Consider the following 14,102-nt stretch of genomic DNA (forward strand, 5'->3'; position numbering starts at 1 on the left):
TTTGAATTCAGCACATCAAAATACATAATAAATAGCACATTTTATCTCTGAAGCAGACGACTTCTCAAAAATTGTAGACCAGTGTAATATAAAAGAAGTCGAAGTTAAATCTTCATTCATTCATCGTATGATATTCCACTCTGTGTTCAAATTCTCTATTCTGTCCTGAGTACATGGCAGCCCCATTCGTCATAGTGCCTCACTCCGCTCAACTGTCGGTGTTTTATAGGACAGGGATCTGTAAAAGCTATGAAGGAAGTTGAATAGAATCTAGAAGTCCCTGTTGTATATTTTTAAGAATCAAGTCTGTGTACTTTTTCAGTTGTCTTAACAAATACTTCTTGTCCTCTTCACTTAAGGATTCAATATAAATGCCTTCATTAGTCAACTTCTGGACTGACGTCTTTGCTTCTTCCAGTACTTTTTCAATGGATAGCTCTCTGATTGATCCAAATGTAGCTTCTATTGCTGGACAAAGATCTACTACTGTTGTAGCAGATGCCTGGATGGCATTGTGTAATAACCCAAGTGGTTTCAACAGTAGACTTACGAGAGAGAGAATGGCAATAGTATTCTCTGAACGTAGTAGCAAAAGTAATCCACCAGCCTCACTACTTAGATCCATCCCATCTTGGTAGATACTTTCCAAAGCCAGTAATAACGGCAGGAGTAATTTTAAGACAACAGCCTAGGATCGTTCATGAGAAAGCCAGAGGGTTTTCCCAGGTTGGACTAATTTGAACTTCAGTCCCAGTGTATCTTCTATATTTTCCAAGATATTCAGTCTTTTTGGACTCTTGCTGAAAAAAGAATATAATGAAGATATTAACTATACAGCTTTTTAAATGTCTTTTGAAGAGTCTGCAGCTCGTACTAGCACTAGTTGGAGTAGTTGGCCTCTGCAGTGTGTATAGGAGAGATTAGGTTTACACTTTTCTCTGAGCAAAGCTTGTACTTCACCATGTCTTCCAGAGAAGTTTGCAGCTCCATCAAATTCACAAGCAGCCATCTGTTTGGGGTCCAATTGACAAGCATTTAACTCTAAGATGTGGGTTGTCACAGATGCAGCCGATGTGTCTTCAATAACTTGAACATCTAGAAATGCATCTACTGGCCTACCACTGACATCAAGATAATGTACACAATGACTTAATACTTTATGCCCATTTGTATCAGTGCATTCATGAGCCATGTATGCACATTTTTTGAATGTAGTGAGAGAGTTCTTCACTTTTTCAATTGTTGAGTCTTTCACTGTTGCACCACATGCTTCTAGCCAGTCAGTTGAGTTTCTTGCAGAAAGATAGTGAGCATTTGCTGGTCTTGTTCGGAACCAGTGTTCAACTTCAGGACGAACAAGTGACAATGCACTTAACATTGGCCTCCAGTTTGTAGTGTGTGGTATTTCTTGCTTAAATAGAAAGTATGATTCCACAGCCATGTTTGTTTGCATTAACTGTGTTGTGTTTCCTGCATTCTTAATAGCCTCATTAACACTCACCAGTGTTGTCCTTGGTCAGTGGAGACTCAGAGTTCAGAGGTGCTTTCACATGAGTTCACCTCCCAGGTGGGGGGCAAGAAGGCACCTTGCTTGTTCCTCCAGCTGCTCACTGTTCGCTCTGGACACTGTTGTTCATTGTGACACCGTTCACTCCATCACTCTATTGCCAATGGCCCTGCGCCATCATCTTCTGCTGTCACCTACCACTGTGACCTCTGTGAGTTGGTCTCTTGAAATTCCACCCAGTTCTCAGTGATTTCAGCTGAGCTCACAATGGGGGAACCTCACTGCTAGTGCAGACTGGGCTGGCTCTTCCACAGAAACAACATCCCACAGCAGGTCTAAGCATTTAGACCTGATTATCAGTGATTTCAGCTGTAGTGGTCATTTAACAAAACAAAAAACTATCTATGGCAGGGGTGGGCAAACTTTTTGGCCTGAGGGCCACATATGGGTATGGAAATTGCATGGTGGGCCATGAATGCTCACAAAATTGGTTGGGGCGCGGGAGGGAGGGCTCTGGCTGGGGGTACAGGCTCTGGAGTGGAGCCAGAAATTAGAAGTTCAGGGTGCGGGAAGGGGCTCTGGGCTGAGGAAGAGGGTTGGGGGTGAGGGCTCTGGGTTGCAGGAGGATGGGACTGAGGGGTTTGGAGGGCAGGAGGGGGATCAGGGCTGGGGCAGGGGGTTGGGGCATAGGAAGGGGTCAGGAGTGAAGGCTCTGGGCGACACTTACCTCAAGCAGTTCCTGGAAGCAGCAGCATGTCCCCCCTCCGGCTCCTATGCAGAGGCGCAGCCAGGTGGCTCTGCTCACTGCTCCGTCTGCAGGCACCGCCCCTGCATCTCCCATTGGCCCCGTTTGCTGGCCAATGGGAGCTGTGGAAGCAGCACTTTTGGCGGGGGCAGCATGCAGAGCCCGTTGGCTGTCCCTATGGGTAGGAGCTGGGGGAAGGGGAAGGATGTGCCATTGCTTCTGGGAGCTGTGCAGAGCAAGCCCCCGACCCCGCTCCCTGGCAGGAGCTCAGGGGCCGGATTAAAACATCTGAAGGGCCGGATGCGGCCCCCGGGCCGTAGTTTGCCCACCCCTGATCTATGGAGCCTAATCAGCTCTGTCTTTAAACAGTGGAGAAGGGCAGGTCAAATAGTACTTGTGACTCAGGCAGACCATCAAGCAAAACATCTGTCTCCACCCTTTCTCTTGATGTCCTCAATCAGCACAGGCTAAGTACAGTTCTACTGCCCTTTACTCATACAATAAGAACAACAACATTTCATTACCCTTCCCCCCGCCCCCGCAGTCAAGTGATTTGTAACCCAACCCCAGCCAAAATCTATCACTTGGGCAACACAGCTCTGGTCCTGAAGCCTTTCCCCCCAGCCCCAGCTCACCACTAGCTGTCAGGGAGAGCTCATTTAGACTTTGCTTACAAATCATAATTTGAAATTATTAGGTTGGCCACCATCACCGAAATGAATGCACTGACATTGTCCTAAAAAACAACAGCTGTATAAGGAAGCTAGTCTATGTTCATACTTTTCAAATCTATTATACTTTTTTCAGATACACGTATTTTATTATACACTTTATATACTTTTAAGTGTGTATTAATGTTTCAATTTCAATTCAAATTTCCAAACAATCACTAAATTGGCAACGCTGCATGTAACTAGTTCACAAAACTGTGTGTGTGGGGGGTGGTGTTGGGGAAATTCAGGGGGGGTGTACACCCCACCACCACCTGGGGCGGGAGGGATAGGGAAATCCCTGGATTAGAAGACCCATGGGGTAGGAAAAGCATGAGACATAGGGAACACGTTTGTGGGAGATCAGACAAAAAGATGCTAGGGCTAAGTACAAGACAGAAAAAAGCTGGCAAAGGGAAAGAAGGAAGAGAGATGGGAAGCCAGAGGGAAAGTGAAATAGAGAAAAGGAAAGTAGAAGTGATAGGGAGTGTGGGAAAGATAAATGGGGGATCAGGGAAAGTATGGAAGCATCTAGGATCTATGGGGTAGGAAAGAATAGAGGACTGATCTGAAATCTTTACACAGTGTAGGCATGGAGATTACCCCAGCATGCCCCCTGTGGTCAGGCATGATACCACAAGTGAGCCCTTGCCTCAATTTCTCCTCATTCAGAATATAAACAAGTCCAAACAGGCCTTGCTAGTATTACAGTGTGCCCTCTTCAGAGGGTTTCATTTCTTTAATAAAAACATTAATAAAAGCTTCAGTCACCTACTCTGCCAAAAACTCTCTTCTGGGTTAATCGGTCTTAAGTCTTGCTCCTCTAGCCATGGGGGCACTCCAAGGTTGAATTCCGTGCCTGGACCTTTACCTCTGCTGGGCATTCAGCCAAATGCCATTCTTCTCCTGACAGTTCACTGTTCTTTGGCAAGCAAGTCTCTACTAGCTCCCCAGGACGTCCTAAACTCACTTCATTCTCTTGGGTAGCACCAGTCCCTTACCTGGGAACATTTTCTCCCCAGGCTTGTTCTCTGTCTGTGAGCCTCTACTTTCCAGGGAGGCACTGCTGGGAGTGAGCTTCCTAACTAGCTCCCCTGAGGAGTCTCCTCTGTTCTGGCTTCCTGCCTGAACCCTCATATGCCTTTATTAGGCCTAGGTGTTCCTTAACTAATTAACTGGCACCCAGCCACCTAGTTAATTAACTACTCACAGGTGGATCTGGGTTGGCTCATTCTTCTTAACTGAGCCAGCCACAGAAAGGCTGGGTGCCTGATCCCCTCAGGCACCAGCTAGCCTGTGGCACACAGCATGCCACTTACAGTGAGCCAGTCAATAACTATAACAAACATTGCAAAAAAAACTTTCCTTGAAAAATAATTTTTCAAATAATCTGTACTGTGTACCAGTGTATTTTAAGATCTGTGCATGTATGAGTTTGTGGGTATAGAGGAGGAGAAAGGGGAAAACATTAGAGGGATGTGAGTGCTAAATTAAGGCTTGTAGTGAACACCTGATTTCAACCTTAACAAGGAAGCCATGCCCCTTCCCTCCTTATACATATTATATCACTTACCATGGATGAATGTAAGAAAGAATACATTATAGTGGAGTATGATATACAGACTATATTGGCATAAGTTAGGGAAGCCTGCATTACTTGTGAATGGTTACATCGTGAGTGAGCAGTTTAACACACCATCTGTACCACATTGCTTTATAGTGTACCATACCATCATTGTATTTTTTCCCCTTCTAAACCACATCTTTTACAGAAAATCTATTTTATGAATTGTAACAACCAAGCAAGGTACTAACAAACTTCAACAGGACTTTATTTTTAAAGTGGAAACCTCTTTACCAAGCTGCTGCTGCACCCTCTATAACTCTCACTCTGCCTCCTCAACTCCTCCCCCCTCCTTCCTGTTTCCTGTCCGTTCAGACTCCCAACAGCCAGTGCTCCCAGTTCTAATAATTACAAGCAGCATCTAAACACCACATTCCCTCCTCTTGTAAGAAATGTTCCCAATTAAAATAAACATTGTTCTTCTAACCACAGGAACAAATAGGAAACAAGACACTATACTGTTGGCAGAAATATTACACTGAAAACACTGTAGATACTACATAACATAGTCTCTAGTCCAGACAGGTGGTCGTCTGGGTCTGACAGGCCGTCTCTCAAGCCCCGGTTCCAGTGCAATGTCTTGTTGTGTTGGTACTATAGTGAAGTCATCCAATGCAGACTGGGTGTTGGCATAATCTCCTTTTGGTGCATAGGCAGGTGCAAGATAAGAAGCATTCCATACCCACCCATCAGAAGGTCGATAGGTATAAGGTCCCTTCGTCTCTATGATTTTAAGAGGAGCTGTGAATTTATGGTCCCCCTTGTGTAAAATTCCAGGTTTTCGTATTCTAAGAAAGGAACCACACTCAAACTTTGGTTCCTTAGCACCCCGCCGCTTGTCTATGAAAGCCTTCGACTTTGCTTGGTTCTGTTCAACTGTTTTTCTCACATCATCCTTGTTTGGGTCATTAGGTCATGCCTTTAACAATCCAGCAATGTTCAGTTTAGTATCCATCTGTTTCCCATGCAGTAACTCTGCGGGTGATCTTTGCGTTGTGGCATGTCGTATAGCCCGGTATGCTTGCAAGAAATCAGTAGTGAAGGATATCCACAATCGCCCTTCCAGTTTAGCCATTTGCAAACTCTCTTTCAAACTTCTATTAAACCGTTCGATTTCCCCATTGGCTTGAGGGTAATATAGGGATGACCTTCTGTGTAAAATGTTCCTCTGTGCTAGAAAAGTTTCAAACTCCAGGGAAGGAAATTGACTACCATTATCTGAAACCAGTTCTTTGGGGTTACCTTCCCTGCTAAAAACTGAAGAGAGGAACTTAATTACTGTAGCATAAGAGATTTGCGATGTAAACACTACCTCGGGCAATTTACTGAAATAGTCTATTAAAGTGATGGCATAACAGCAGTCAATTGGAGCAGTATCAAAAGGTCCTACAATGTCAATTGCCACTTTTTCCCATGCAGATTCAGGAAGAGGAACAGGCTGTAATGGAAGGGTACATGTCACTGCTGTCTTATCATGCATGTGACAAGTGACAGGATTTTATGAATGCTTCCATTTGAGAATCCATCCCTGGCCACCACCAATACAGATCCCATAGTCATTGTTTGGTTCGGACAATTCCTTGATGAGTATTGTGTGCCAGGTGTATGAGTTTTGACTATAATTCGTCTGTCACAAGTAGCTGGTGTGTACCTCGTAGCACACAGCCATCGAGCAAAGAAAGTTCATCCCAAACTCTAAAATAAGGCAGCAAAACTGGGTCAAGGTTTTTAGGGTTACTGGGCCATCTCTTTGTCAGAAATTTCCATAGTTTTTGTTGAATTGGACACGCTGAACAAGCAGCTTGAAATTGTTCTCTTGTAACTGCAGTGAGAGTGCTTGTAATAAGCACAACTACTACATCCTGATCCTCCGGTGGACCATCTGGTGAAGGCAAAGGCAGGCGAGAAAGGCAATCAGCTACAACATTTTGGCGACGAGGATGGATCTTCTGCCTCTGAACCCACCTGCACCCTTTCTGCAAAGCCCAGGTGAGCCTCCAATTGCTTTTACTGCCTGGATCCATATGTTTGAGCCTTATCTGCTTGCAATCAGTGATACAGAGATTTCTGAAGTAAGAAAGCGTGCTCTGCTAATCCACTGCCTTGGAGCAGAAGGGCAGCATATATTTTATACTTTTCCCCTTGCAGATGATAAATATGAGACTGCACTCACTGCATTAAATAACTTTTGTGCCAAAAGTGAATGTAGTAGCTAATCGCTACAGATTTCGCCAGCGTGAGCAGAAACCAGGGGAGACTATAATGCAATATATTGCTTCCCTGAGGAGTCTGATTGTAACTTGTGACTTTGGGAATATGGCAGATGAGATGATTAGAGACCAGCTCATTGAGAAAATAACCATGCTTCGTGTAAGAGAACGCTTACTTCTAGAACCACAACTTACACTAGAAAAAGCAATAACCATTGCTACTCAGATTGCGTCAGCTACAGCTGAAGCCAAAATAATGAGCAGGGATACAGGAGGCCCAGTCCAGGCTGTGACTCCTTTGCAGAAAAGTTCACTCTTGCTGCAGACAAACAATTGCAAGAGGAAAACTAATGAAAAGCCACTGAATCAGCAAATTCAAAATACAGTAAAAGCATGCTTTCGCTGTGGATCCCCACAACACCTTGCAAGCTACATAGGATGTCTGGCAAAAGTAGCTCAGTGCAATCATTGCAAAAAGATTGAGCATTTTGCTAAAGTATGTCGCAGTAGCCAGTTCAATCAACAGGTGCATGCAGTTACAATACCAGATGTTACTGTGCTGAGCGTGGACAAAATCATTACTGCACATATTCCAGAACAAATAAAGTACACCGTAAACATTTCCGCCATACTCTCAAGCAAATCACACTCTATTCAGCTAATGTTGGATGCTGGCTCAGCAGTATCTATGCTACCTGATTCCATCTATTTGCATTATTTTAAAGATGTGCCTCTTACTGAACCCAAACTTCAATTGGTGTGCTATTTGAAAAAACATTTTTCAGTACATGGCTGCCTGCCAGCAATAGTTACTTTTGGTGATTGCTGTGTAACTGCAGAGTTCTACATTGTCCACAAAGGCACTCCTATCCTTGGCAGAGATTTATTGGCTGCTTTAAATCTCAGGGTAGTTAATGGACGAATTGATCTTCCTCAGCAAAGCACTCTTGCGGTACACACACCAGTTTCAGCTGGGACCCAACACCAGGTTGAGGAGAAACTCGGCTGTGCTTATGGGTTTCTGCATAAAGTTAAAATGCGGAATAATGTGATGCCTGTACGACAGAAGTTACAGCGCTTACCATTTTCAGTCAGGGAAGCTGTTTCAGAGGAATTTGGAAAACTTGTTCAAAAGGACATTATGGAAGAGATTGACTCGTCGGAATGCATTTCACTTATAGTAGTGATGCAGAAGAAGGTGGAGGCATTCACCTTTGTGTGGACTTAAGGGAGCCAAATAAAGCTACTGTGATTGACAGCCATCCTCTTCCTCACATAGAAGAAGTATTTGCAGAACTCTATGGAGCAAAGATGTTTTCTACTCTTGATTTGCAGAGAGCATACCACCAGGTTATGTTGCATGAAGATAGCAGAGACCTCACAGCATTTATTACACATGAGGGACTATTCCATTTTAAATGTGTTCCATACAGTCTCACATCTGCCCCAAGTGCCTTCCAAAAATGATGTCATTGATTCTGAAGAATCAACATGGCGTTCAGTGCTGTCTTACAAAATTTTTACTGGTAAAAACATAAGAACAGCCATACTGGGTCAGACCAATGAACAGAACAGGCATTCATCAAGTGATCCATCCCCTGTCGCCCATTCCCAGCTTCTGTCAAATAGGGGCTAGGGACATCATCCCAGCCCATCTTGGCTAATAGCCATTGATGGACCTATCCTCCATGAACTTACCTAGTGTTTTTTTTAACCCTGTTATAGTCTTGGCCTTCACAACATCATCTGGCAAAGAGTTCCACAGGTTAACTGTGCATTGTGTGACGAAATACTTCCTTCTGTTTGTTTGAAACCTGCTGCCTATTAATTTCATTTGGTGACCCCTAGTTCTTGTGTTACGAATAAATAACACTTCCTTATTTACTTTCTCCACATCAAGCATGATTTTATAGACCTTCATCTTATCCCCCTTAGTCATCTCTTTTCCAAGTTGAAAAGTCCCATTTTTATTCATCTCTCCTCATGTGAAATCTGGTACCAGATCCTCAGATGATGTAAATCCCTATAGTTCCTTGTACTTCAATGGACCAAAACCAACTTATACCAGCTGAAGATCTGGCCCATTATGTCAGCCTTCCTTACTCCTGGGAGACCTCTGTGGGTGGAGGGGGAGAATTCTCACTAACATATTCCATATGCCTGTACAAAGGTACCTTCTCCATATATAAGCATGGGGCAAATTTAAAGACTGATATTTCAAGGTCTAATAGGACTAAACCCAAAAACCTTATCCTTTTGGAAAAGGAGGATTTCTGGCTTTCTAATGTTATAAATCTCCAGTTCCAGCTGTGATGTGTTGACAGATACTAGTCTTCACATCTCTTACTGGTCCAGGATTAAATGTTGCCCATCCTGCTCCTCCAACTTGGCAGTCAAATATTTAACATATGGGTCTGCAATGTATCACATGACTGTCACCATGTATATGGTAGGTACACATATATCACATCAACCCTCCATTTAGAGTCCTTCCACTTGTAGCTACTAGGAAGAGATAATATAGAACTATCAAAATATTTTTTCAATGAAAAATTATGTGCATTTTAAGATCACTTGATTTCAGTATAGAAAGAATGGAGGAAAAGTACTTAAATCAATTTAAAAAAAAACTACCCGCACAAACCACATTGTTAATGTATCTACCCTGGATCCACAAAAGAACTTGACTCAACACTTACTCTGTCCAACAACCCATCCAAAAAGTTATTTTCTTTGCACTCGAAGAAAACTGTTCACTAGATATTTGAAAATATCATTGCCAGACCTCAGTTATGTCATCATTAGAAACATTTGTTGGGTTATAATTAAGGAGAACACAATGGGATCTGTCACAAGTTATTTATTCATTTCTCCATAAAATTGCCAATTTTATTAAATGTTATACGGTACCTACGCTCTTCCCCATGGTACAAAGATAATAATTAACAGCTTTCCAATGTCAGCTTTTAGTCTTTTTCCACTTTGCCTTTGTCTCACGCTCACAAGTATTTAAGTAGCTAATCTATTGTTGCTCATAAAATTGCCTAACATTTGTAAGCAAACAGTGTTAATCTTTGGAAGTTTTTGCACTGACCTTGAAAGCCAGTGATGGCTTGAGACCCACTGGCCAGCCTTCAAAAAGATACAGAAGTATGGGTAATATAGAATTTAAAACTGATCTACAATGAATGAGCATTGGCCAGAGCCAATTATTTTTCATGTAGAAGGCCAAAATCAGCTTGAAGAAGGTGGGTTCAACTTCCACTGAAAACAATGGGAGTTACATCCACCTAAGCAGAGAATAATTTGCCACACACTCACCATCCCAGAATACCAAACTGGTGTAAATTATCCCTTTTCAGTCACCCACTCATTACTAAATGATGCAAATTCCACTACTAACCTACTTACAACTCACCCATCTTTGGCTGATTTACACTTGGGCACATAATTTATATCATTATTGAATTTGGGCCCATTAGCCAAAATTCATCTCTGTTCTAAATCCATTATAAACAAAGGGCTTGACTGGGTCCAGATCTGAGCTTCCAAGCTCCCATGTTGGAATGGCAATCTGAAGACAAACTGAAATTAAGACTAAAATAGACAACTGGTCAAGTGAAGATTTGTTATCCAAAGGACAGTTTGAAAGAAGAAGTCTCCTATAACTACTAAGAACAAAGGAGTAGGAGCTAACAGGATGCTATGATGCCTATTGCCACACAAAACTAGAGAATCATGCTGATTGAAAGTGGATTGTCATGGACACTGGTAAGGAATCACCACTTAAGAGCACAGAGCATGCAATACCAGCTTTCAGAAGCAAAGGGACCATTCAGGAGCTACCAAGAGAACACTGATGAACACAATGGTTTTTTGAAGTCAGACAGAAGCTGAGAAGTGCTGTGCTAAAGGTGAAGGAACACACACAGTCACACTGAAAGGCAAACAAGACATCCAAAAGGACATTGGAGTGGTCCATGAAAGTGAAAAGCAAGGTCCAAGATCCAGAAGAAAATCTCCAAAGGTGATTTAGCAAATTCTGCCTCTCCCTCTTCCCCCCAGATAGTGAGCCAGTAAAGAAGTACCAGAGACAGGGGAAGATCCAGGATTCAGAGAAATAGACTAGAAAAGAAAATAAACATTTAGGAAAATTCAGAGTTCAAATTGTTTGATATATTGTTCAAGTTTAAATTTTAAAAGGGAAAGTAAGCAGGTTTCTAGAATAATAAACTGATAAAAGTGCAAGGGAAGATATGGATGGTAATACAAACAACGGGGTTTTGATGTGGTATACAAAAATAAGTCATTGTTTTAACATAAGATAACTGTTTTCTTCTAAAGAATGACTTTCTGTTCTATGACAGTAGTATATGTATATGTGTCTATGAGCAAAAAGGGAACAAGGATACAATCATTGGGCAGCTATCTCAACATCTTGTTTCTCCTTGTGTGTAATAGTGGTGCTAATATGTGAAGGGGACCCTATTTTGGCAAGAGAATTTCTTCTAAGTTTAATTATATATTTAAACAAGTGGGGCCTCATTAGTGCTCTCAGTGAAGTCAATCTGTTTACTTCAATGGCTGTGTGCACACTAGCATTTGTCTACAAATTTCCCACCATTCCTGTACCATTGATTGCTGCTTCACCATTTGTAGCTCTGGTGGGAGCACCACTGTAGACTAATCATCATCCTTTTAGCCACTATGCCATCTAACCTTAATAAGAGCAGATCAGACAACATGATGGCTAAGGGTAGTGGCCTACCTTCACTATTGTCTTCAGCTGCACTCCATGTAACACCTGAAACGTTTGCAAAATAATTAGGGGAGCAATGTATGGTGTGCATGTGACTGGGGGACCTGACCAATCTTCAGTTAACCAGACATAAGACAAATGGAGCTATGGAAATACTCACAAATGACTACGAATTAAGAGGCTGTACATTCATCAAAGGATGCTAGTGACATGAGAAACTAAGAGAGTTTCTGCTAAATTGATCAGCCATGAAATAGTTAACGTTGATATTTAAATTGTCATCACTAGACTTATGGTCACACCTCTCTGAGACCCGTAATTTCAGACCGTCTGCAAACAAATGTTCACATCAATTCACATTAATTGGAAGGTTATCTTTATAACAAAAAACAGCTAAAATCTTTGTAAAAAGTTTAAATTATGCCATGAGCAAGAGAAGTACAAAAAACAAACAACCTCCTAACAAAAAAACAAAAAACAGCTGGGATACCCTAAATCAGTGCTATATAACCGAATTTATGCACCTTGAATTTTCGGTATCCCTCCCATAATTCAAAGTTACTGGTAATCTCTCCTTATTATATTTTTATATCCATTTCAACTCAGTCGTAAACTCAGAACTCTTATAGAGTATTACTATAATATATAGCTAGATAATATATGAATGCTACTTACAGTAAGGATTGCAGAGCTAGTGTTTTTCACAGCATGATGCAATGCTCATTCTTATGACTGCATGCAAATTGGTATTAATACTTGAATGGCTTTATGCAAGGTTAATATTAATATTAAAGGAGGTTTGCTTCCGAAAAAAAAGCAGCCCACAAACTGTTTGGGAATATATTTCAGCTTCGAAGTAACTATTGAAATTATGTAAGTGTTCTTTCGCTCTTTTTTTTTTTAAATAATTGTTTGCTTAGGACCTGCGGTGTTGTGCGCTGTTCCGCTACTCGGTGATCAAGTGGTTCTTCTTGGTACAAGGATTTTGAGAATTTGTTGCATGTTGCCAAATAGATAACAGTTTTAATAGATACTGGTACGTTTGATAAACTTGGATTTATGCAAATGAGATCATTCTCCTCGGTCTCACTGCAGCCTGTGGCACTGTGGAACACCGCTGGACCATGTACATAGCTATGCAGGCAACTCTGGTTCCCTCTAGCTATCAAACCACTCTCTTATAGTGGGTCCACTTCTGTACCACAATCTTTAGCCCACGACGTTCAGTTCTCTACTTTCTGCTATCCACCTTCTTATCCTTGGCCATACTATCCAGAGCCTTGAGTTTAGTTCCCATACAGGAGTTCAGAAATGTAATCAAAATGATCAATCAGATATCCCAATATAGCTATCAATCGCAGTAACTTTGGTGCTATTCTTTCTTCTGTATCCTCTTCCCACATCAGCTATGCCTGCAAGTTTGCCTGTCGCCACTTTTGCAACGTTATCTGCATTCAGCACTATCTATGCAGAAATCTTTACCCATGTTTTATATCCTCTTTCCCACTCTGAACAATTTCTTTCCTTCTATAGGGCCTGCCTAAGACCCAGCTTCTCAGACTCCAGCATGTGCAGAATGGAGTTTTTTCACCCATACAAAGGGCACAACTCCATCATCTCCATCTCCCAACAACTCCCGTGGCTTCCCGTGAAGATCAGAATCCAGTCCAAGATTTCTCTCCTTAATTTTGAAACCCTCCCTGGATTTGCAGTTGTCTCTCTCACAAACTTCTTTCTCAAGTAGAAATTGCCTAATCTTCCCCCACTCCCAATATCACCTCCTCCTGCCTTTTGGAACAGCCTTCTTCTGTCTCTGCAGCATTAGCTCTCCATTTCTTTTCAAAACTCATATGTGGAGGTAGCTTTCTTCCTTTCTCCTACTTCCTTTCTCTCTGCCTTGGCTATTGTTTATAATGTAGCCCAACCGCTGTATTGTTTAACTCGGTGAAGCATTTTGGGATACAGTTACAGTTTGGGCTACTTTCTTACGTTCGTCAATGTCAGGCCACCCAAGAGGTTACGTCCTGCCCAAAACGCAATGAAGGTATGAGGGTTTCTTCAAGGACTTGTGAGCAGGATACGTCTGTAGTCAGGCAAGGGCAGGATATTTGAAGGACTGCAAAGGGCAAGTTGTTAAAACTTGGCAAGGGGAAGCCAGAGCGGGAGCCGGAGAAGCAAATGCAGCCTGCGCAGCCGTATGAGAGCACAGCGAGCGGATTTTGGTCCCCGGTTGGGAGCTTGCTGGGGAGGGAGCGCCAGAGTACCGAAGGAGCGTGCTGCGCTGAGCCGGAGGGTATTTAGCTGCGGAGTTGGGAGCAGAGCAACCCAGGCTGCGCAGAGTTGACTGCGGCCGTACATAGATCCTCCTGAAGGATCGGGAGTGTCTTGGCTGCTCTAGCGAACCCGTGTTGCCCACTGAGAGCTCTGACCCGCCGGTGTATTGTAAGAAAAACCAGGAGGTTTGGTCATGGAGAAACACGTCTGTTTTGTGCCAGCAGCAGTTCCCCACCAGTTTCCTGCCTCTGCTCTGCATGCAGAGGGGCAACT

The 14,102-nt window shown here is 42.6% G+C and overlaps 1 protein-coding gene across 2 annotated transcripts in view; it reads left to right on the plus strand.

Moving 5' to 3' along the window:
• Nucleotides 1–14,102, plus strand: part of CLIC6 (chloride intracellular channel 6) — an 85,933-nt gene that overhangs the window by 20,935 nt on the left and 50,896 nt on the right. For both annotated transcript variants that reach the window (XM_065590126.1, XM_065590124.1), the window contains exon 2: nucleotides 6,415–6,575. The gene's annotated coding sequence lies outside the window, so the exon portion shown is untranslated. The remainder of the gene's footprint in view (nucleotides 1–6,414; nucleotides 6,576–14,102) is intronic.

This window comes from Chrysemys picta, chromosome 1, assembly GCF_011386835.1.
Source record: "Chrysemys picta bellii isolate R12L10 chromosome 1, ASM1138683v2, whole genome shotgun sequence".
Classification (NCBI taxonomy): domain Eukaryota; kingdom Metazoa; phylum Chordata; order Testudines; family Emydidae; genus Chrysemys; species Chrysemys picta.